Source organism: Neofelis nebulosa, chromosome 10, assembly GCF_028018385.1.
Source record: "Neofelis nebulosa isolate mNeoNeb1 chromosome 10, mNeoNeb1.pri, whole genome shotgun sequence".
NCBI classification, from domain to species: domain Eukaryota; kingdom Metazoa; phylum Chordata; class Mammalia; order Carnivora; family Felidae; genus Neofelis; species Neofelis nebulosa.
The window spans coordinates 107220336-107243854 of NC_080791.1; the positions used below are offsets into that span (position 1 = coordinate 107220336).

Below are 23519 nucleotides of genomic sequence, written 5' to 3' on the forward strand. Positions count from 1 at the left end.
ACTACCGGCCTCGCTTCTGCTGCAGTGCGCAAGGGAGGGGGGTTGCTCTCGTTCTTCTCGGGTGCGAGTAGCATTGTTTATTCTCTTGGGTGGTTCTAGGAAGAGGAGTGTGGAAGTCTGGATGAAGTGAGCAAAGCTGACTTACGGAATCCTGTAAAGAACAACCGAGCCGCTCCAGACACATCTCCCTTGGATGCCAGGGTTGATTCTGGCTGAACGTTGCCAACGCTGAATAATTTGGTTTTAGTGTCTCCTCTGGTAGAGAGCTCGGGTGGCTCTCATTTCACTCCATGCCTGTGAGCCGGGCGGTGCTGTGCTCTGCGTACGGACTCTGACTTCTGCCCTTTGCCTCTGGCCAAGGGCTCCTTAGTGGAGCTGCCTTCTGGTCAGGGATGTGGGTGGACGTCAGAGCATACATTCTCGCTTCCTGCGTGGCCCTAGAAATTAAGAGTGAGGCCTCGTTAGAGCGAGGGCTCTGGGAGTCTAGAGATCACAGAGTCGCTCGCCATGCCGTGATCTTTGAACCCAGTGAAGGTAACCACTTAGTAAATTGTGATAATTTCTCTCTAATGTGTGGGCTTTGGGAAGTAGCTAAACAGACGGATTCAAGACAGTCGTTGAAATTTGGTCTGCTTTAGATTAAAATCAAGTTCACACAGGGATGACTGCATCTTTCAGATGGTGACCAAAGACTGGGCCTGAGATTTCTTTTCATGGTCAGTGTCTTAACTGATGCCTGTGAGGTAGGAAGAAATTGAGAATTTGTTTGCCTGAGAGGTTTGCATCGTTAGGTCTCATGGGAGTCAAAAACTTCTCAGACCAGACCGTCTCCCCTTTGGACAGAACAGCCCAGCTCTCGGTGGGCATTTGACCAGGACTAACCCGTGCCTTCACGAACTCTTTCCCATTGCACACTCAGCCACCTGGCTGGCACTTCTCTCCTCCCAGGAGCTTCCATGACTTTCCTACATATGTATTATGTCGACGGGAATGAATATTTTATGCCTAGAGTGCAGCCAAGCCTCAGACTCTGTGGCCCATTATCGACGAGTGGGGTGGGGGGCTGGGCGCCACCTTTGGCCCCATGATAGCTCTGCTAAATGGGCTCCCCCCCCCCCACCACAGCAGCACTTTGAAGCCCATTAATGGATTGGGATGAAGTAACCTCCGCAGATGGGAAGGGCGAGGAGGGTGGTTGTCCTTCCTTCCCCAAGACTGCCTGGTGAGGCTTTCCTGCAGTCACCAGGGCCAGCCCCAGCTCCGTCTGCTTAGTTAAGCTGTGGACTGTGGCTGCTAGGCTTTTGCTATGAGAGGAGGTAGGGAAAGGGCTTGATTCTCTTGTACCCTCCGGTGCTGCCGGGTTTGCACGTTCCTATCAAAGCAGAAACCGAGAAGGATGTGGAAAGGGTGGGTGGAGTTTAACCTAGGCCTTCCTCCTTCAGCGGAAGTTCAGCGGTGACAAACCACATAGGTGGCTGAGTTTCCTCCTGTTGATGGGAGACTCCAGCATTCGTACCTTTTTGCACTTACAGCTTGGATTCTCCAGGCTTCCTCGCAGCCTTCATCAAACGAGAGTGAGTCACTGCGGTGTTATCTCTGCCTTTTCCCCTTCTGTCTCAGCAAAGGGAAGAGGGAGCCTTTACAAACTTTGTGGGGGAGGAAAACACCCGTTTCCCACTTCTGGCATGGGAAGAGGCCATGTATCCCGACGTTAACTCTGAAATCTCTCACGCTCGGAGCGGAATGCCACCACCCCGCTACAGCCCTCTTGGTGTAGGCATTGAATGTCATTGCTGTCTTTTAGGCTGTGATGGCCTGATTCTGAGACACCACGAGAGGATCTGGTCTCTTGGCGTCCAGTCGTCTTTCGGAGAAGGAGGCAATCCAGTTCCTTCTCTTGCCCCCTTGACCTGCTCCTCCTTGAGGGTGTAGAAGTAGATCCCTTCATCTGTGTGTCTGCCCTTTGCCAGAGGGTTTGAAGCTTCGCAGTCCCTGTGCCGTCTCCCTACTTGCATTTATCCCTACGTTTTTCATTAGAAAACGGCAAAAAGGGCAAAAACCAACGTGTGTCCTTTTGCTCATCACGTGGTGAACCTTCCATTTCTAAAGCCACGTAACCTCAGGTTTGGTAGGCGAGGGCGAGCCGGACACTGATGTTGATGGCTAGGTGAATCCTGAGGGACAACAGATAGGAGGGTGGAAGAAGGGGGGCGGGGAGAGAGGAGAAAGGGAGGGGTGTGTTCAGTGACTGGCTCCCAGCCACCTTTTTCTTTTTAACATGAGGAAGGCGGGGCAGACCAGAGGCTTCTCTGTAGAACCAGTCAAGCTGGTTTTGAGCAGCCTCGGCCTGTTTTCCCCTGTGTTCTTTGGGAAGTTGGCCATACAAAGGTCTGCCTCCTCTGGGGCTCTGCTCCTTGAGGTGTGAGTCTGGATGAGGTCTGTAAACACCCCCATTCCCCCTCATTACTGAACGGGCCTCTGAGCACGAGTGGGCTTTCTCTACACCCAGTGCTGTTCAAGGCAACTTTGTCCTCCGCACCTGTCACTGGAAACTCTAAGATACAACTCCTTTCCTTGGACCCCCTTTGCAAGTCACAGCTTGGCAAAAGGCCCTCCAGCCCGGCCAGGGAAAAGCGATTGGGTTTGTGGTTTATGGATCGGGAACTGACTCCTGGCTCTTGTGATCTGGCCGCTAAATCCACTGAGGCCCCAGTCCTTTTGGCTTGATGCAGTGGGACTGTCTGTCCAGGCCTGCTGGGGAAGAAAAAAGGAGAGAGAATAGTTTTTGGTCTTTGGCAGCTCAAGAGGTTAACAGTTTAAGTGTGTTCCTGATCAGGTACCCGTAGGAAAGGTGGGAGTCATCAGTCACCACGTGCTGGCACTTCCTGAACAGCAGCAGGAAGCCTTTCTCAGGGGAAAGACATAGGATTCTGAGGCTCCTCTGACCATCAGAGCTACTAATACAGCAGGATTGTTTTCCCAGTCCCCCAGTAAACAGAAAACTCCCATGTCCGAAAGTTTGGTGATTAATGAGTGAAACCACCTGCAAACATAGTTCCAGCCCTCGTCCTTGCCCTTGCCCTTGCCCTTGCCCTTGGGGGGCAGGTTGCTTCTGTCACTGCTACAATGATCTACTCATTGCTTCTCTTGAGCACCATTTCACTGAGGGTTTTGGTTACTGATACTCTGTGTAAAGGGCGGCTCCTTTTCCTGCACCTTCTTTAGACCCAAGGATCTGCTGGCCCTCCCTTACCCCTTATCACTCCCCCCCACCCCCCTACCCCCGCCAGATGGCCATCATCTGAGTGTCTTTGCATGTGGTGTTGGATGTGCTTGTGACTTGTTGCTTCGTTTGGGCCCACAAGTGTTTGAATGACTGGTTCTGTAGTCACAGGAAGTGGGGCCCCATAGGCCTGCTTGGTCTAGCAATAGCATTCTAATTGAGTTGAGCTTATGGCGGAGTGGAAAGGAGATCCCAGCACTTGGGGACTTCTAATAAGTGGTATGTTCTGGTTAGAGCGGGCTCTGCAGCTTGATTCCCCTGTGCTGGAATCTTGGTCAGCCCCTACTGTGACCCTGGGCTTACCTAATTGTTCCAGGCCTGTTAGCTCACCTGTAAAAAAAGGAGTAATGGTAGTCCCTATCTTGTAGGTATAGTTGTTGTGAGCATCAGAGAAGTTAACGATTATAAAACACTTTAAAACAACACCTGGCAGGATGTAACAATCCTCATGATCACCGTTCTTAGTTGAGCGACTTGGTGGGTTTTCTCTGAACACCATACAACTCCAGGTCAGTATGCGTTGGAAATTCTCTGTAATTGATTGAAAGAATCTTGGTTTCTTTTAGTCATTAGGGTCCCTCAGGTGCTTTTTCCAGCATTAAAAAAAAAAAAAAAATTGTGGTTGTTTATTTTACTTTATTTGTTGAAGCTAGCCAGCTATCTGAATAGAATGCTTTTGGAAAGGTTTATGTGCTATTGAGATCATTTTAAAAAATGGGGATGCGTTTATTTACAAGATATCAATATCAGGTGATTTTATTGATTAACAAAACGAAACAACCCAAAACACTACCTTCTGCCTGCCCATACTTCTGTGTCGTGAATGGTAATGGTGGTGGTGGTGTTGTGTGTGCGGCCTCATCAAGGGAGGATCCAGATCCAAAGTCACCAGACCATGGGTTTTTTTCTGAGTGCTGGGATCCAGCCGATTGCATGGGATTTTTTTCCATGTTCCTTTCTTCAGGTGCAGTATTTACCCTTTGGCAACAGGAGAAAGCTCCCTGTTTCTCTTAAAGACCACATGGGAACTTAGCAGCTAATGATTTTAGGTTCCTTTTTCACTAGCAAAGAGGCCTTCAGGGGCAAGCCCTTGTTATCTCTGTTGGCTTCTCTGCAGTGAGAAGAAAGCCTCCCCTTTGTGAGGCCCGGAAGGGTCACAGCCATTTCTCGGCTGCCCCTGTGAGTTTGTGGACTTTGAATCTTGGGCTGAGATTTTGGTCTCGGTTGGTTCCTTGTTTATCTTTGTCTCTCTTGCGGCTCCTAGAGCCTGAGCGCCTGGTCAGAACAGCAAGTAACTTGCTTAGTTTTTTCACACTGCAACTGCAGCCCAGGAGAAAGGTAACAGTGTCGCCTCAGCTCATCAGGGAATGTTTCTTTGACTGTGTTTTCCTCTCTCTTTTGACCTCTCTGCTGACTTATCTCACTTCCTTTTTTTTTTTTTTTTTTTTTTTTTCCTGTTTGGTTTCTTTGAACTCTGTTCCTTCGTTACCGCTGTCCATCTCGGGCTTTCATCTCTGTCCCCCTCTGCCTTACCTGTTTCTTTTTTTAAAAAAAATTTTTTTTAACGTTTATTTATTTTTCAGACAGAGAGAGACACAGCATGAACGGGGGAGGGGCAGAGAGAGAGGGAGACACAGAATCGGAAGCAGGCTCCAGGCTCTGAGCTATCAGCCCAGAGCCCGACGCGGGGCTCGAACCCGCGGACCGCGAGATCGTGACCTGAGCCGAAGTCGGAGGCTTAACCGACTGAGCCACCCAGGCGCCCCTGCCTTACCTGTTTCTATGCCTCTTTTGTGGCATGGCTCAGGAGAGGAATTCTGATAGTCTGAGATCTCCTTCATGTATAGAATCCCAGTACCACCCAGTCCTTTCTCCTGTTCCTCTGATTTCTGTAAAGTTAGGGATTTGCAGCTTTAGCACACATTTTCTTTTTATGTCTCTGGAGCCACCTTCCTCAGTAAAGTCAGGCCTGGCGACCTGACAGCTTATTAGGGTCAGCATCCTAGTTTCCCTGGTGATAGGGTCTAAGCCAGTTCTGGGCCGTTTCCTCTGGCCTATCCGGAATGCTGTAACGCTGGATCCTGTCTTGGGAGGGATCTGAGGTGGCACTTGTGAATTTTGGCAGTGCGATATTGAGTGTGGTCCCCAAAGTGTGGTTTGAGGACCCTGGGGCTCCCTAAGGTCCATTCAGTGGTACACGAAATCAAAGTGAGTTTCATCAGAACATGAACGCAGTATCTGCTTTTTACCATTGTGGCTCTGTCCGTATACAGTGGAGTTTTCCAGAGGCTGAATGATGTGTGCTGACATCATCACTCTTGGCTAATGAAATGTGTGCTTTTGTATTCTTGTGTTTTCTAGAATTTTTAAGGTAGTCCTTTAAGGTATAAATAGAGATGTTTTCAGTGATGCGCTCAGTTTGTTTTCAGTACTTCTCCGGGACTCTTACTATCTTTTTTCAGTTGTGCCTGCTCTAAGCCCTGTAAACCTCGTTATTGTCCTGGAAATCCTTATTTTGATATCCCACCATTTTCCTGGCATCTTTGAGGAAACACAATAAGAAGTAAGTGCAGCTTGTAAAACGTACTTGTAAAAACTTTCGGGAAAGCTTCTAATTTTAAAAATTTTACTTACAACTTACTTTAACACTTGATTCTAACATAGAGGAAAATTTCTCATATTTCTCTTATATTCAAGGTTGGATTGTTGACTTTAAAAAGGGAGATTAGAAGACTTGCAACCTCTGTTTACTGAAATGGACATATCAACAAGTGAATGGGAGGAGTCTGAAGAGTCTAGGCAAAACCGTAAATAAGAAATTAGAAGAGATGACACTGTAACGAGAGCTATCTTCTCCTCAGCTTTATAGATGTTAATAACGTGCTTTATTACGTCTTACGCAACCGAACGCAGTTCAGGTAGTGCTGTAGTGCCAGTTCAGGTGCAACATCACGTCAAGACCGATCATTCAAAGTTGAAAGAAAAAGGAATCGAGAACTTCTGGTGTATACACCATGAGCTCTTGAAAAGCCAAACTTTGCTCCAGCTTTTCAACCTAGAAGTGAAAAAGAAGTCACTGAATCTTACGGGACACGTTCGGACGTTCTTTGGCTGGAAAAGCCCACCCAGTAGCCGAGAGACTGAGAAGGTCTCGAACGGCAGATGTTGCCGAACGCCCGCTGGGCGGAGAGTCCGTGAAACGCAGGGCAGTGCCGCTTTGTGTGTACCATGACTCGTCGAATCAGAGGTTTAGGTACGAATGTGAAGACTGAGTTCACATCTTGTTTACAGAATTGTACTTTGCCTTACAAACGAGATTTACAGACGTGGCTCAACTTGTGTCAGCACCAACTACGCTTCAGAGAATTTTCCTTTACGTGAACGCTCAGCAGTGAACGTGAGTAGCGATCAATATGCAACGGGTTGAATAACTCTCTTGACTTTCATGGTTCATCCTGGAAGAACTTCGTTTCCGTTTGCACTGTTGCACAGAAGTAATGGCAGAGAAAATCGCTGGTGGCGTAACGTAAATCAAGGCAGTGGCACCAAACTCTGCTGGCGATCGTAGTCGTGAACTTCTCTCCTGCTAGACACTTGTGGTTTAAGGAGGGGAGGGGCATCTTCACTTGAGTGGGTCCTAAAAATTGTTAATTTTTATTAAGTCTCAACCCTCTAATACAAGTCTCTTTAATAGTTTGAGTGATGAAATGCCAGGTATCTATGGGGCACTGGTGCCGTATCCCATCGTGCAGTGACGCTCTCGAGAAAACGTACTAGTGTGTTGGAGCTGAACCAGTTGCATGGATCATCATTTTAACTTGAAAGACCAACTACAGTTGTTCACACCTGAGTATTTAGTGGACATTTTCTTGAAAGGGAGCGAAGTGAGTCTGTCACCGTTGCCAGTGATAAAAGTCAAGCTTTCAAGCAGAAATGAGAATTTTCAAAAATTTGGATTTGTCAAAGACGTTTTTGATGAGATCAGTGGTAAAATTAGTGGAATGCGATCTTTTGATATTGTATGAAATGTCAATATTTGGAAATTCTGTATAATTCAATGAAGGCATATTTCCCAGATTGCCAGTAGGTAAAAGAGCCATTCAAAGTGCAAGATGACCAGTGTATTTTAACATAAAAAGTACACAGCAGATTCATTGATAGGAGCGCCTAGGGGGCTCAGTCGGTTGGGCGTCTGACTCTTGATTTCGGCTCAGGTCATGATCTCACGGTTCGTGAGATTGAGCCCCATGTTGGGCTCTGTGCTGAGAGCGTGGAGCCTGCTTGGGATATTCTCTCTCTCTCTCTCTCTCTCTCTCTCTCTCTCTCTCTCTCTCTCTCCTCCTCCTCCTCCTCCTCCTCCTCCCCCCGGCCCCAGAATAAATAAGTAAACTTAAAAAGAAAAGATTCAGGGGCGCCTGGGTGGCGCAGTCGGTTAAGCGTCCGACTTCAGCCAGGTCACGATCTCGCGGTCCGTGAGTTCGAGCCCCGCGTCGGGCTCTGGGCTGATGGCTCGGAGCCTGGAGCCTGTTTCCGATTCTGTGTCTCCCTCTCTCTGCCCCTCCCCCGTTCATGCTCTGTCTCTCTCTGTCCCAAAAATAAATAAAAAACGTTGAAAAAAAAAAATTAAAAAAAAAAAAAAAAAAGATTCATTGATAAAATTGCAGATTGCAACTAGTTTTTAAAAACTACTACTTTTGAGTTTGGGTCTGGTGTCAAAGAAGAAAATTCTGAAAAGCTATTAAACTCCATTTTCCAGCCACAGGTCTATATGAAGTGAGATTTTTTCTTCATATCTTACAACTGGAGCAGCATATTGAAACACATCGGATGCAGAAGCAGATATAAGAAGTTGGTGCTCTTTCATTAAGCTAGACATTAAAGAGATGTACAACAGTGTAAAACGGTGCAGCTTTTGCCGTGAATTTAATTTTGTTTTTGAAAGTACGGGTTGTTTTTTGGTTTTGTTTTTTTTTTGTAAAAAAAAATAGGTTGTTTGTATAAACATGTAATGGGTTTATTGTTTTGAATGAATTAATAAAAATATTTTTTAAATCACCATTTTAGTTTCTAATAAGGTAGCTGTCGCTAACTATAACCCGCGTAAACCAAAGATTTGTGCCGTCCTCGGTAATTTTTTTAAGAGCGTAAAGAGTTCTTGAGACCAAAAAGTGAGAAAATTTTTCTTTGTAGGCAAAACTTGAGTTGATTGTCCGTCTTGGGTTGGGTACTTGCAGTGACTTCATAGGGATCCTTGTTTACCGTTCAGGCTGCCGTACGGTCCCTGTCTGGGCCTCAGAGACTTTGACCCGAGCTGCCTTTTTTCCTTCTAATGCGTATAGCATTGGCCCCATGGGGGTTTGTTGTTGTTTTATCAGTGGTTCGTTTTATTCCCTTTCTGCCTTTTTCCTTAATTTTTTTTCTTTCTCTCATTTTTCTTTCTCTTTATTCCTCTCTTTTAAGCCCCCCCCCCCCTTTTGTCATTTTTTTCCTTTAGTTTTTTAGCATGGGGGTTTTTGGGGTTTTGTCTGGCATTGTGTTTTGATTGGATTATGAGATCAGTTCATGGGGCGGACTTCCTTTGGTATGTGTGAAATTGTGGTTTGGCAAATACAGTTTTTTCATTAAAAATAAGTAACTCACGTTTACATGTAATGGGTTTATTATGTTCTTTTATTTTTTATTCTTAAATTTTTTTTAATGTTTATTTTCGGGAGACAGAGAAAGACAGAGCATGAGCAGGGGAGGGGCAGAGAGAGAGAGAGGGAGATGCAGATTCTGAAGCAGGCCCCAGGCCCCCAGCTAGCAGCACAGAGCCTAATGTGGGACTCCAACTCACAAGCAGCGAGTTCTGACCTGAGCTGAAGTCAGATGCTTAAGCCACGGAGCCACACAGGTGCCCCTGTTATGTTCTTTTAAATGAATGGATACATCTTTAAATCTTTGCTCTTATTTTCTTTTCTCTATTATCTTTTCTCTATTTCTCTTATTAATACAGTAAATATTAATAGATATTATCTACATAAACAAATGCTTTTTGGGGACTCAATTATTTTTAATAGTTGCAGGGAGTTTCTGAAACCAAAAAGCAGAAGAATCATAGTTGTAGACAAAACTTGGATGACTTCTCCCTGGCTTTGGTTGGCCAGTTCATTGGTAATTTCATAAAAAAACAGTTTGCAGTTCCCAGCCCCTGCCTAGTCCTGGCTGTGCCTCAAAAAGGCACTTGCTGCCTTGGTTTTCTGTTGTTCTAGCTGAGGAAGGGGATTTTCAGCTACCTGAGGAACTGTGACCAAAGTTGGCTCCTTTTCTCTTCAAAAACAGAGCATTGACCTTGTAAGTTTTCTTAAACAGTTATCTTTTTTAAATTTTGAGATAATTTTAAATGAAAAGTTGCACAGCTAACCCAAAGAGTGCTTGGACGTTCTTCACTCAGCTTCCCCTTGCGTTAACATCTTCTATAACCACAGAACACGTATCAGAACTAAGAATTAACCTCAGTATAATACTATCAGCCACAGTACAGAACTTGCTCAGATTTCATCAGTTTTTCCACTGATGTGCTTTTTCTTTTCCAGGACCCAGTACGGGCTTTAATTGTCATATCCCGTAGTCTCCTCAAATCTGTGACCATTTCGGGGCACCTGGGTGGCTCAGTCGGTTAAGCGTCCGGCTTTGGCTCAGGTCATGATCTCACGGCTCGTGAGTTCGAGCCCCACGTCAGGCTCTGTGCTAGCAGCCCAGAGCCTGGAGCCTGCTTCCTGTTCTATGTCTCCCTCTCTCTCTCTGCCCCTCCCCTGCTCATGCTGTGTGTGTGTCTCTCTCTCTCTCTCTCTCTCTCAAAATAAACATTAAACAAATTTTTTTTTTTTAAATCTGTGACCATTTCTTTAATCTTCCCAGGTCTTTTATGATGTTGACGGTTTTGAAGAGTACTGGTTAGTTTATAGAATGTTCCCTGATTATGGTAACCTAAAATTTTCTCATGGCCTGGTGCTTTAACTCCCATGTTTTCATTGTGGTAAAATACACGCATCAGATTTAGCGTTTTAATCTTTTCTTTTTTAATTTTTCATTTAAGTTTATTTTTAATTTTTTTTTAATGTTTATCTCTGAGAGACAGAGACACAGCATGAGTGGGGGAGGGGCAGAGAGAGAGGGAGACACAGTATCCGAAGCAGGCTCCAGGCTCTGAGCTGTCAGCACAGAGCCTGACGCGGGGCTCGGACTCACAAACCGTGAGATCATGACCTGAGCCGAAGTTGGTCGCTCAACCTCGCTCAACTGACTGAGCCACCCAGGCGCCCCAAGTTTATATTTATTTTTGAGACAGAGAGAGGGGGACAGAGGATCCGAAGCGGGCTTTGCTGACAGCAGATAACCCAATGCGGGGCTCGAACTAAAAAAGATCGCAGGAACATGACCTGAGCCGAAGTCAGATGCTTAACCGACTGAGTCACCCAGGCGCCCCACCCCCCGTTTTTATCTTGTAAGTCGGGTGGCATTAAGTACATTCACAATGTCATGTAACCGTCTACTATTTCTAGAAATTGTTCATTGTCCCAAACAAATTTTGTATCAGTTAAATAGTAACTCTCCATCTCCCACTCCCCCAGTCTCTTGTAACCTTTATTTTACTTTCTGTCTCTATGGATTTGACTACTCTAGGTACCTCATGTAAGTTGAATCATACAGTACTTGTTTTTTGTGTGTCTGGCTCATTATACTTAATGTTTTCAAGGCTCATCCGTGTTGTAGCTTTAATTCCATTTTAAAAGTTCACTTGGGTTTTCCTATGATGGTATGTATTGAGTTGATATGTTAGAAAATATAGTTAAGATTATGTTGTAATTGGCTTAGTGATATTATTTTAAATGAATTAATAGACAACGTAGCATTTTCTAAGTTTTAGTTAGAATACAGTGCATATACCCACATAAAGAAAAGCGATTTGAGGTCCTTAATAGTTCAGAGTATAAAGGGTTTCCAGACAGAAGTGTGAGAATATCTTTTGTAGACCGGCATTGGGCTTGATCATCCCTGTTCTTGATTGGTTGGCTACTTGCTATGACCTCATACTGAGCCTTTGTTTTGCAATTCCCAGGGTCCTGGCTGGGCTGCAGGAAGGTACTTGCTGCCTTGGTTTGCAGTCATTCTAGCTGAGGAAGCTGGTTCTCAGTGACCCGAGGGACTTTGACCAAAGTTGGCTTTTTTCCTCCTTCTAATATAGAACATTGGCCTTTGTTTCCCCATTAAAAAGATCATTTGGCTTACTTGGATTTCATTATGACGGATTTTTTTTTAAGCTTATGCATTGGCTATTGGTCAATTCCAAATTTGAAAACTGCAAAGCTTGCTTAGCCTCTATCCTTGAAGAACCTTGGTGCCTGTAATAGCTGAAGGCTGGGAGGCTCCAGTCACCCACTATGGCCAGAACACCCAACACCCAACAGTCTGCTCCCTGGGTGGCTGCAGAGCCTACACACTCTGTTCCTATTTCTTCTGTGCTTAACTCCTTGTTGGCCCTGTTTCTTAAACATGCCTGCCAAATCTGACACTTAACAGAGATAGCTTTACCCCCCGCTCCCCCCCCCCCCCCCAAGAGGTAAGCAGATTTGGTGTGTAACAGTGTGAACTTTGCTTGATGAGCCTTTAAGGGACAGGTCAAATAGCAGTGGATGGATACATAGTTTCTAAGGTATCCTATGGGGGTGCCTGGATGGCTCAGATGCTTAATGGGCTGCCTCTTGATTTCGGCCCAGGGTTTGTGGGATCAAGTCCCATGTCAGGCTCCACACTGTCAGTGCAGAGTCTGGGATTCTCTCTCCCTCCCTCTCTGCGCCTCCCCCCCCCCCCCCACGCCCTTCCCGCCCACCCCCCCCCCCCACCGGCACATGTGCACACACTATCTCAAAATAAATAAATATTTTTTGCAGGGTGCCTGGGTGGCTCAGTCGGTTAGTGTCAGATGTTGGCTTAGGTCATGATCTTGCAGTTCGTGGGTTTGAGCCCCACCTCGGGCTCTGTGCTGACAGCTCAGCCTGGAGCCTGCTTCGGATTCTGTGTCTCCCTCTCCCTCTCTCTCTCTCTCTCTCTCTCTCTCTCTCTCTACCCCTCCCCCACCCCTATCCCCACATTGGGTCTCTCAAAAATAAACGTTAAAAAAAATTTTTTTTTTTTTTTTTTTAAATTTTAAAGTATCTTAGGGGCGCCTGGGTGGCGCAGTCGGTTAAGCGTCCGACTTCAGCCAGGTCACGATCTCGCGGTCCGTGAGTTCGAGCCCCGCGTCAGGCTCTGGGCTGATGGCTCAGAGCCTGGAGCCTGTTTCTGATTCTGTGTCTCCCTCTCTCTCTGGCCCTCCCCCGTTCATGCTATGTCTCTCTCTGTCCCAAAAATAAAAAAAATAAAAAACGTTGAAAAAAAAAAATTAAAAAAAAAAAAAAATAAAGTATCTTACGATTCTCAGCCTTGTTCTTTTGCTTGCACTCATCCTCCAATGTCCATGGAACCTCTGACTTTGGAAGGCTTCCCTTGGGACCGCTAGTGGTAGACCTTTGGGCCTCCTCTCATAGTTACTTGTACCAGCTTTAAGCAAATCTTTTTAAATTCATCTCATTTGTTCAGAATCACTTCTCATCGGGTCATTAAAAAACACTGTTTAATCAGGTGCTTAACTTATATCAATTTGAGTCTACAGATAGACTTGCAGGATTATAGCTCCATTCCCCATCACTCAGCAGTCCCATAATCCTCTGCTTTTTACACAAAGCTTATTTCTTTTCAGATTCACATGTGGCTTTCATTCCAATTCCAGAATTGAACTTGATGTGCTTTTCTCTCTCTCTTCGGCCTCTGGTCTGTATAGAAGATAGACTTTTGCTTTCAAAGGAGATTTGTTCACTCTATTAGCTAAGGCAGCGACTCAGTAACGGTGCCTCTTGGACGGCCCTCTAGTACATTAGTCTTCCAAGTGATTGGGGAACTCTCAAAGGGAATGGACTGAGTACTTGAAGGGTCGACCACCCCTGCCCGTTGTCAGTCACGGGGCATGGTCTGCTCTGAGGCTGGCGTCGTTAGCTGTAGACATAATAATAGCCTGTACGTATTGAACACTTACTTTGTCCCAGACGCTCGTTTAGCTGCTTTACATTGATTAACTCATTTAGTCTTTGTGAGATGGTGGGTCTTAGTGAGGAAATAGAGGAAATAGAGGTGAGGAAATAGAGGCCCAGAAATGTTGAATAGCTTGTCTGTTACAAACCCAAGTGGTCCAGAGGGCATCAGTGTCAGAGCAAGACTTTCTTAACTGTGGCAAATCCTTTGGTTCTGTTTTCAGCCGTGTCCAGGCGGTAGGAGATAGATAGATACCTTAGGATTCGCTCCTAGTCAGCATGGGGCCGGCTTAAGAGTTAGTTGTTTCTTCCTGCCCTTCGTGGCCCTAGGGGTACAGACGCAGCTGGCCAGGCTCACCTCCCCTGGCGTACAAGAGCTATGGGAAACTTTTTTAAAAACTTTATTGTTTAACCCTCGCTTCTGATTGCCCTCTTTATCTCTTCTCATCTTCCGGAATTTCAAGAACCGTTTTTAGAAAAGCCAGAATTCTGAGACCTAAAATGAGTAACTAACAAGTAAGTACTGAGCTCGTAGCATGGGACGGCTTTGATTCCTAGATTTAACTGCCCTACTCTGTAGCACCCATGAAATGCTGGGATCCCAGAATGCTCTTTGTATGCGCTCCCACACCCCTGCTCCCCCCAGAAAGAAAAAAGCTGTTGTGCATGGATATTAACTGTGTACGTTTTATCGCGAAAATAACGTTCTCCCTTTACAACCGTCTACGTGCCACTTACACAGAGGCCCGGAGCCACTCGCTTTTAGCCTTGACTGCCAAGGGCACTGAGCACCGTAGCTGGTAGTACCAGGCCGCTGTGTGCATTTGGGACGTGCCAGTGCAATCCTGGGAGCTGAGCTCTGGCAGTCCTGCTGTGCCTCTTTATCCCACTGCTTGTTTTATATGCCACTGCTTCCTGTTTGCTTTTGTTCAGTCTTCGTCTGGCTCCCTCCTCTCTCCTGAGGCTAGTGCCCACAGCTCTGCTTCTGGATCTCCGGGACCTGTGCTGTTTCTTAGAGCGACTGCTCTGTGCCCCTCTGTGGAATTTAGTTCACTTGAGTTTATGCGTTTATGGTTTGATTCACTTGCTTGTCTCCCCCGGACAGCAGTGCCTTTTCTTTTAACAGTAGTGCCTGTCAGACGTTTTGAGGTTTCTTAGCAAAGTGCTGAAATTTTAAGGCTATTTTAAGATGCCAGCGTGGGGTGAGTAAAGTGGCCGCCGCTGTCCTTACCCACTTGTGCCCCTCTTGCCGCCCTAGCAGAGAAAGAGAGGGAGTCCGACCAGGAGTGTATTTGTGTTCAGACCTCATTCGCTTCTCCAAGACCATGGTTGCGTGCCATTTCTAAATTACTTTCTTTTGTTACGGGGTAAAACCAAGGTCCACGTAAATGACTTCAAGAAGCAAAGCCTGTCAGCTTTCTTAGGAGTGGTCTCCCCCTCCCCACATCCCATCTCCAACACATTTTTATCTCTCAGCAGAGGTAGCTGCTGTTCACACACAGGTAGGTATTCTTTAGAGAGTGCATGGCAGTGTTTTCTTGCTAATAGAAAGGCTGTCGTAATGGGTTAGGTCCATAGGGGCTCGGCCTTTCTATACTTGTATTCCCAGGAAGAAAAATCTCTACCTTAATTACCACATCACACTGGCAGAGAGGTGTGGCTGCTAATTGATTAGATGACAGTCCTTTGCATTGATGCGGAATGTTAGGGTGGTTGGGTTTCGTTTTGTTTTTAAATAAACAAATAGATTTGAGCTAGGTAAGTTTATTTTGGAGAGATGAAGTCCTGAGGAGGGATTTCCCTTTATGAATCTCGCGTGTTTAGTGCCATTTCTATGTCCCTATTTTCTAACCTGGTAGTAAGCACTAAGTTGGCTTTTCTTGCCATTTTGGGGCACGTGGGGAATATGTCTTTTCCTCCCCTGTATCTCCGGCATGCTCCCTTTCTGCTGGGTAGAACCAGATTCCTTTATTTGGTTTGCTTTTCCTTCCCTCCTGTCTTGGAATGGTTGAACTCTATTCTGAAATATATTTTTAAGATAGCGTCTAAAAGCAAACACCCTGCCTTCCTTGAAACCACAGAAACTGCTTGTGAAACAGCCGACAGGGCCAACTGCCAAGTCTGCACTGTTAACCCACCCTGATGACAAATGTCAGACACTGATGGCACACCGTAGTCATGACTGGTGTGAGGGTTTGCTCAGTAATAAATGTGTAGGTGCTGAGCTCCCAGTTTCACATCCAGAATGCCCACATAATAATATTCTTCATGGTGAACCATTCCGGGAGAGTCCTGTGTAGCTAATCTGCTGTCTACTATACAGGAAAGGTTTAAAAAAAATTTTGTTTAATGTTTTTTATTTATTTTTGAGACAGAGACAGAGCATGAGCAGGGGAGGGGCAGAGAGAGAGGGAGGCACAGAATCTGAAGCAGGCTCCGGGCTCCAAGCTGTCAGCCCAGAGCCCCGCGCGGGTCTCCAACTCATGGACTGAGATAGTGACCTGAGCTGAAGTAGGACGCTTAACCGACTGAGCCACCCAGGTGCCCTTTTTAAAAAAAAAAAAAAAAAAAATTTCTTTTAATGTTCATACAGGAAAGGTTTTAAACAAACCAATTCCCATTCCTCCTCACCTACTTTTTTTTTTTTTTTTAATTTCAGGAAGTGATTTTCTTTTGAGGTGATTTGGACCAAGCTTCTTACCAGCTTTTCCCATTTTTAAGTTAGAACTGGCTTTAGAATTGTTTTTCCCCGCAGTGGAGGAGAACTTGGGCCTTAATCTTTATCCCCAGGCCCTGAAATGACTGACTTCTGTTTTTTGTTTATTTGTCGGTTTGTTTGTTTGATGGCATAGAATTTTCTCTGTCTAGGGAATTTTCTTTCTTTTCTTTTTTCCTTTTAATTTTTATTTAAATTTTAATTAGTTGACATACAATGCAGCATTGGCTTCAGGAGTAGAATTCAGTGATTCATCACTTAGGAAATTTTATTTCTTTACAAGTACTTTCAGGAATGAGTATTTGTTCTCCCTATTATCTTCCTAAAGAGCTTTGAAACCTCTGGGAGCCTGATAGGCGAGAATACAATTTGAAAACTGGCATCCGGACACCTGGGTGGCTCAGTTGGTTAAGTATCTGACTTCTGATTTTGGTTCAGGTCATGATCTCATGGTTTGTGGGATCGAGCCCCATGTCAGGCTCTATGCTGACAGTGCAGAGCCTGCTGGAGATCCTCCCTGTCTCCCTCTCTCCCTCTCTCCCTTCCCCCCCCCTCCTCTGCTCACTTGCTCTCTATCTCTCAAAATCAATACATAAACATTAAAAAGAAAACAGTATCAGCGTGCATTGAGCTATAGCACTGATTGAGTGGGAGGGGAGATCAGGCTTGACAGCCAACAATTGACAAATAAAAGGAAAAATATTTAAAGTGCTCCCTGTTCACAGCACTGTCACGGGGGTTCTAGATGCAGAGCTCGAGGAATCCTTTCCAGGTCTTCCCCAAGAGCACCCTCTTTTGTCCTTTTGTTAGGGGTTTATTCTGACTTCATTTCCATGACCTGAGTCCTGAGCAGCTTTTTTGACTTTATGTTTAAGCTCTCTTCCCACATCACCTTTGCTTGTCCGTTAGGCCTGCCCCTAGTTTCGAGATGGGGAGGAGACCAGGGAGGCTAAATGGTTTATTCTTCAGTGAGTCTCGCTGGGTTGGCTTCCTCTTAATGCCAGCATCGTATGACTCCCCACAGTTGACTCAATGGCGGTGCATCCCCATTCGCTGAAGCCCCAGGGTTTAGATACATCCTGGCAGAACTCGTGAGCCTCGCTAGAAGTGAGACCTGGGATCTTCAGATCTCTCCACCCGTGGTTCTTCTGAAGGAAAAAAACAAAAACAAAAGTCACAGACTTCTAGTAAATTGGAGGGATTAGGTGGACTGTTAACTTTAGTTCTTGGGTTTGGTCCCACCTTGGACTGTGATTTGTGTTTTTTATCTCTCCTACTAGATAATCAGCTCTTTTGAAGTCTGAGCTGTTTTTATCTTTTTCTGTGTACCCTCTTCCCCCAGAGTCTTGGAGTGCTTCGTGCAAGGTCACCTCTCAATTACTTGTGAAATAAAAAGTCAGAAAAATTATAAAATGGGCATTATTTACTTACAGCTACCCTTGGGAGCGTGTGTCCGTACTGATTTGTAAATCCGACCTCTCTCTGTCTGGTTTTTGGACACGGAAGTCACAAGTCTTCATTTGTGTCTTAGTAGGTGTAATAATGACTACAGAGAACAACTTTTTCGGGACGAGGGGATGAGGAGAAAAGTTAACTCTGTTACTGGGTTGTGTTAAGAACCCAGAGAGGAAAGCACATGGGGAGAACCTGCTGCCGAGGAAACCCTGTCTGGCTTCCTGAAGCAGGGACCAGAGCCAGGAAGCAGGCCCTCCTGGCTTTGGGGGAGCTCCGTTCTTGCCTCTGACACACAGCATCTCTGGCTACATAGGGGCTTCTGGTTCAGTTGGCCTCATCCTTCCCTCTTTTGGATGGTTGAACAGAGAGAGGTACACTGAGTGTTGGGGATCTTGTCCAGAGTTGGACAGGTCATGCGGTCTGTATCAGAAGGCTGGAGTTATTTATAGTGGGAGAAAAGCGCAGGAGCGTGGCACAGGAAGAACTCATTTCACACCACCTCAGCGCCTGGTGATGATGAGAACCCAGATTTGTCTTTGAGCGTCTCAGGGCAGATCAGTTGCTTTTCTGAATTGACCAAGAGCTATGCCATCCGGGGCAGTGTTTTCCAGGACCGATGTGGGCAGGGCAAGGATGACATGGTGGAAGGCCGTTTTCTCCTCTCTTCTTGGTTCCCTGGTCTTGGTGACTCAGTGTGGGATCTCCACCTGACTTCTGAATCTTCTGTTTTGGAGCCCCTGCCCAAGGCCCCAGCCTCGCAGGGTGGTGGCATCTGGACCTGCTCGACCGGTCTGCTTGGCCCCCCCTCCCCCTCCCCTTACTCTGGGCTGGGAGGCTGAAACCGCTGCCTGGGGGCTTTGCCAAGCCAGTTTCTCCTCATGGGTTGCCTGCCCTGGCAGTCAGGTGGGGAGCTCCCACCCAGGAGCTCCCAGAGGAATCAGGCTACTGGGGAATCGGGCTGCAGGGTGGGGGAAGGGGGTGCCACACACCTACCAGCATTGTGTCTCCTCGGCACTGCTCACACCCAGTGTGCAGGGCCCCGGGGCCTGCTGGAAATAGACTCTGTGTCATGGTGCCTTTCCCTGTGCCTTGTAGCCACGCTCCTGGTAGGCAAAGAGGCTGGGAGGGTTGAGGAGCTTGTAAATCGTGGGTAAATGAAGTCTAGGGGGAGGGAGAGGGTCCTTCCCTAGGGCACACTGTGTTTCTAAGTCTGGGGGAGTCACCTGGGTTAACTTGAATTTGTTTTCAGCCCTAGGCAGGAGACATTCTCCAGTGCGTGAGCCTGGTGTCCAAGGCATATTAGATGAGGTTGACTTACGGAGCCAGACTGAGGTAGCTTGAGCCGATAGAAGCCAAGGTCAGGATGTGGTCTTCGGGACGTGCGGACCGTGCCCACTTCCTGCTGCAGTCTCAGGGATGGGGCTGGAAGGCACCGAAAGCCCTCAGGCCGCCACAGGGCAGACCCTCCTTTTATAAGTGGGGGGAACACAAATCCCAAGAGGGTGAATGACTCACTCAGGGTGATATCATTTGTTTGCGGGGGGCTGCGTCTAGGGTCACCCTCCCGGGGACTTTGGCAGTATACCCGCGTCGCTTCTGCTTCAGGGGCATTCCTGTGGAAGGCCTGTGTAGGGGCCAACCTGCAGACCTCCTGGCGGAAGGGAGGCCGGGAAAGGACAAGTGGAAGGGCAGCAGGCCCCGGCTCCACACACCGGAGATGAGTTCTGAAATCCTGCCAGAGACTTTGGCCACAGAGGTGCCAGAAGGCCGCAGGGAACGGATTTAAAGCAACGGGCACCAGCATTATAGTCCTGACCCGGGTTGGAGCCCAGGTGTGCTAAGAGCTATCAGGTCAGGAGACTCCGGAAAAAGCGGGAGGACCCTGACCCTGACTTTTCCTCGTGAATCAGGAAGGCATTTACGGAGAGCCTGTTAGGTGCTGGGTATGCCTAGGCACTGAGGACACAGAAATGACCCCAGTCCTGGAATTTCCCCCTCAGGCCGCTCTCTCAGCCTTGCGAAACTGAACAAGGCAGCCACCAAGAGTTGTGAAGTAGGCCCTTCCCCAAGCAGTGAAGTCCTTGCACCAAGAGGCTTGAAGTTCTGTGACAGGGACCTTGTGAAGTCAGAGGCATGGAGCAGGGAAAGCTCTGGAAGTGATGTCTGAGCCGAGGCTGACCAGGAAGAAGAATGGGAGTGGATGATGGATGGAAAGTGTCCCAGGCGGTGGGAGGCTGTAGCAAAGGCCTGGAGGTCTGAGAGAACATTCTACATTTGAAGACCGTTGGCTGGAGCCCCGAGTGAGACTCTAGGAAGGGACGAGGGCCAGGCTGGAGCTGCAGGTAGGGAAAGGGAGCCAACCAGCTCATTATGCAGCCGAAGGAAAAATCCAGAAACCGTGTGGGTCTAGTCTGAAAATCAGTTGTATGTATATACATACGTATACATACGTAGACATTTTACACACATGTATACACACATACGTGTGCACACAGATATATAATTATTAGTCATGTGTGTATAAGGGGTACTTTGAAAATGAAGCCGTCACTTCCTGTTGCCAGTGCTGGGTGCCCTGCTGAGATTACGGCTGGCTCCCCCCACCCTATGTTGTAGAGGGAGAGACTGGACTGGTGTTTTTATGTGCTGGTGCGGGTGGAGAGGAGGCTGAGGCTGTAGTCCTGGTGGGATGACTCTGGCTTTGACTTCGGAGCAGGCTGGCCAAGGACACTTGGAGCTTCTTCAGGCCCTGGGGTCAGGACCGATTTCCCTTTTCTTTGGGGGGAATGACTCACGGGCCATCGCTGCCACCCGAGGTTCTGCAGGCTTTCCTGAGGCTGCCTACGTCAGCCAGTGGGCCAGTGTTGAGAAAGAGGAAGTACCTGGTGGCTGTCCCTCCTGCCTCCTATTTCTGTCGCTAAACAGCACCTCTCTGTGGCAGCCTTGTGCTCCGCTCCGGCGAAGGAGGAGCTCTTCCCTCCCTGTGGGAGGGGCTGTCATCCGTGGCTTCTGCTCTACCCTTGGTCACAGATCAGCTTGTACTACGCAGCCAGGGACAGTCCACTCCCTTTCTGCCTGTCGTCAAGTGCTCGAGTGGGAGACCTTAACTTACAAAGTTGTAGAAATGGCCGTGCTCCAGACTGCAGGGTTCAAGGCACAGCCGGGGAAGCGTGTGAAAATTGACCTAAGGTTAGAGCTTGGTGGGCTGTCCGCCTCAAAGGTGTCATGGGGCAGCGTTTTGCTTCTGACCACATATGGACACTGCCCTGCAGACAGCTGGGCTGTCCCCTCTCCTGCCAGGGAGTGAGTTTTGTTCCAGTGCCAACCTGGCTTTTACTGTTTCCCCTCCTGTCTTTCCCCAGGGACCATGAACCTGCCCACCCCCTGTTATGTTCTAGTTCTGATGGGAGTACCATTCAAAGTTCTTGGCAGGAGACCAATTCACTTCTACCCGTGTTGGTTTCCCCTCCTTTTCCCAGTGTGTTTGATGTGCACGTTCCCCAAAGTTCCTTCTGCAGCTGGTTGGCTCTGTAGTACCCAGAGATTGGAGCCTGCCCGCGGGGGCAACTCCGCTGCTTCCCTCCCTGGTTTTAGGGGCGGGGCTTGAAAATAAAGGATCATACTCTCCCTCCTCTCCCTCCTCTTCCTCCTCTTCCTCTTCTTCCCCCTCTTCCCCCTCCTCCCCCTCCTCCCCCTCCTCCCCCTCCTCCCCCTCCCCTGTCCCACCCCCAACACTGCCAAGCAAACTGGAGTGACCGGCTCAGAGGCTCCCAGCAGCCTCCAAGCGGGACTGAGCCCGGCTCATCGCCCCACATGACGGCAGCTATCTGGAGAAAGATTAATGCACGTGTGAGTATGTGAACTCCGGAGCACATTACCATCTCCGGCCGGCTCTCTGTGGCAGGTGTGGACTCACTCTGGGGTTAGGGAGACCAGGACTCCTTAAGAGGAGATGGTGACCCAGCCAGGGGTGTGTCTACCCAAGGCCCACCCCCTTCTCTAACACATGGGGAAATGGAAAGCACTTCTGGACACCCCAGCTCTCCAGAAGAGCTTGATGGATGGTTCGGGGAGGATATTCTTGGAATCCCTTGCAGCACAATATCCCTCTTTTCCCTGAGCCAGGTTTCTTAGTTCCTAAGCTGGACAACTACCTTCAGTTTTCGTAGGAGGGGTGTATCTTCCCTGACCTCGGCACGATTGTGAGCGGAAGGTTAGGAACGGTAGCTGCTCTCCCAAATGGAAACATCTTCTTGCTGCTAAGGCTCAAGTGCCTGAGGCAGAGACCAGACCAGAGTAGCCCAGGCTTGCCGAGAGGGGAGGATTGGTTATTTAGGGGCTGTGACAAATGGCTTTGGAGAGGAGCAAGGGAGAGAGAATCTCCTTTCGCAGAGCTTCTCTGCAGCATTGCTGTCCAGAGTTTAGACTGCCTGGAGCCACAGGCTCAGGTGCTGACGGCTCTCCCCTCCTCCTTTCTGTGTCTTGCGGCTAGTGCTATCATTGTCAAGTTGACCCTCTGATTACGGAGGATGATCCCAATATGGTCCCCCGGCTCCCTGCTGCCTGAGCCCTTCTACCCTGGAGCTGTACCTAATTTGTCTTCAAATTCTGACTTTGAGTGGGGCAAGAAATGGAAGAAATGGTCATAGGAAGTTGTGTTTGGGTGGTTTGACTTCTGATTGGGCTTTAGGCATCTGAAAACTGAGTGCTTTTTTAATCCAGATTTCCCTTCGAAACCTCTCTCTGTGCACAAACCCTATACCTCAGACAATTCTTGGCAGGCCAGAAAGGCTTTGCTTGGATATGAATTTAGTATGGGGGTCTTCCCGGGGTCCCGTGTTGTCCATCCCTCTAGTCTCTCCCACTGCCCACCCCCCCAATAACATTAACCTTTCATGTAAAGAACGTTGGAAGAATTGAGTACTGTCTCAAGGTCACTGGATCATAAGTGGCATTTGGCATAGTTAGCTGGTTTGGGGTTTGGTGAGAGATTTCTGCTTTATATGTGAGCAAAAGATTTCTTGGCGGGAGGCCTCTACGCTGTGTTGCCAGTGCTCGCTTGTCCTGTGTACAGGGTTTGCCCCCTTCCCTCCCCTGACGGGTCGTTTTAATCCTCTTGCCTATAAACAAGTGCAGTTTTCAGAACGTGTGTGGGGCCAACTCACATGACCTTGGTTATCTCCTCATGGGGTAACCAGCATCAGCTTTAGATACCATGGTCACTTGACGTGGCAGAGCAGAGCTGTCAGTAAAGAGGTGGAGACACCAGGAGGACGCCTGGGTTGGCCGGGGAAGGTATGGTGGTCCCCCCCCCCCCCACCCTTACTCAGTTTTGCTTTCTGCGGTTTCAGTAGCCCCTGGTCACCCTCGGTCCAGAAGCAGATGATCTTCTGACCTATCGTCGGAAGGTCATTAGTAGCCTAACCCTGTGTCACAATGTCTACATCCTTCACCTCATTTCGTCTCACCACGTAGGCATCGTATCATCTCACATCCTGACAAGAAGGGGGAATACAGTACAGGAAGATATTTGGAGAGAGCACATTCACATGACTTCTATTACAGTATACTGTTTAAATTGTTTCTTTTTATGATTAGTTATTGTTGTCAGCCTCTTACTGTGCTTAGTTTATAAATCAAACTTACCATAGGTGTGCATGTATAGGAAAATTCACAGTATATGGTTGACCCTTCAACAGCATAGGTGTTAAGGGTACTGACCCCCACAGAATCAAATCCGTATGTAATTTTTTGACTCTCCCAGAACTTAACTACCTGCAGCCTACTGTTGACCTTACTGATTGTATGAACAGTTGATTAACCCATATTTTGTATGTTTTATATGTAATATAGTGTATTCTTTTTTTTTTTAACGTTTATTTATTTATTTATTTATTTATTTATTTATTTATTTATTTATTTTGAGAAGAGAGAGACAGAGCATGAGCGGGGGAGG

The 23519-nt window shown here is 47.4% G+C and overlaps 1 protein-coding gene across 1 annotated transcript in view; it reads left to right on the forward strand.

Moving 5' to 3' along the window:
• MARK2 (microtubule affinity regulating kinase 2) overlaps positions 1-23519 on the forward strand; it is a 57149-nt gene that overhangs the window by 3820 nt on the left and 29810 nt on the right.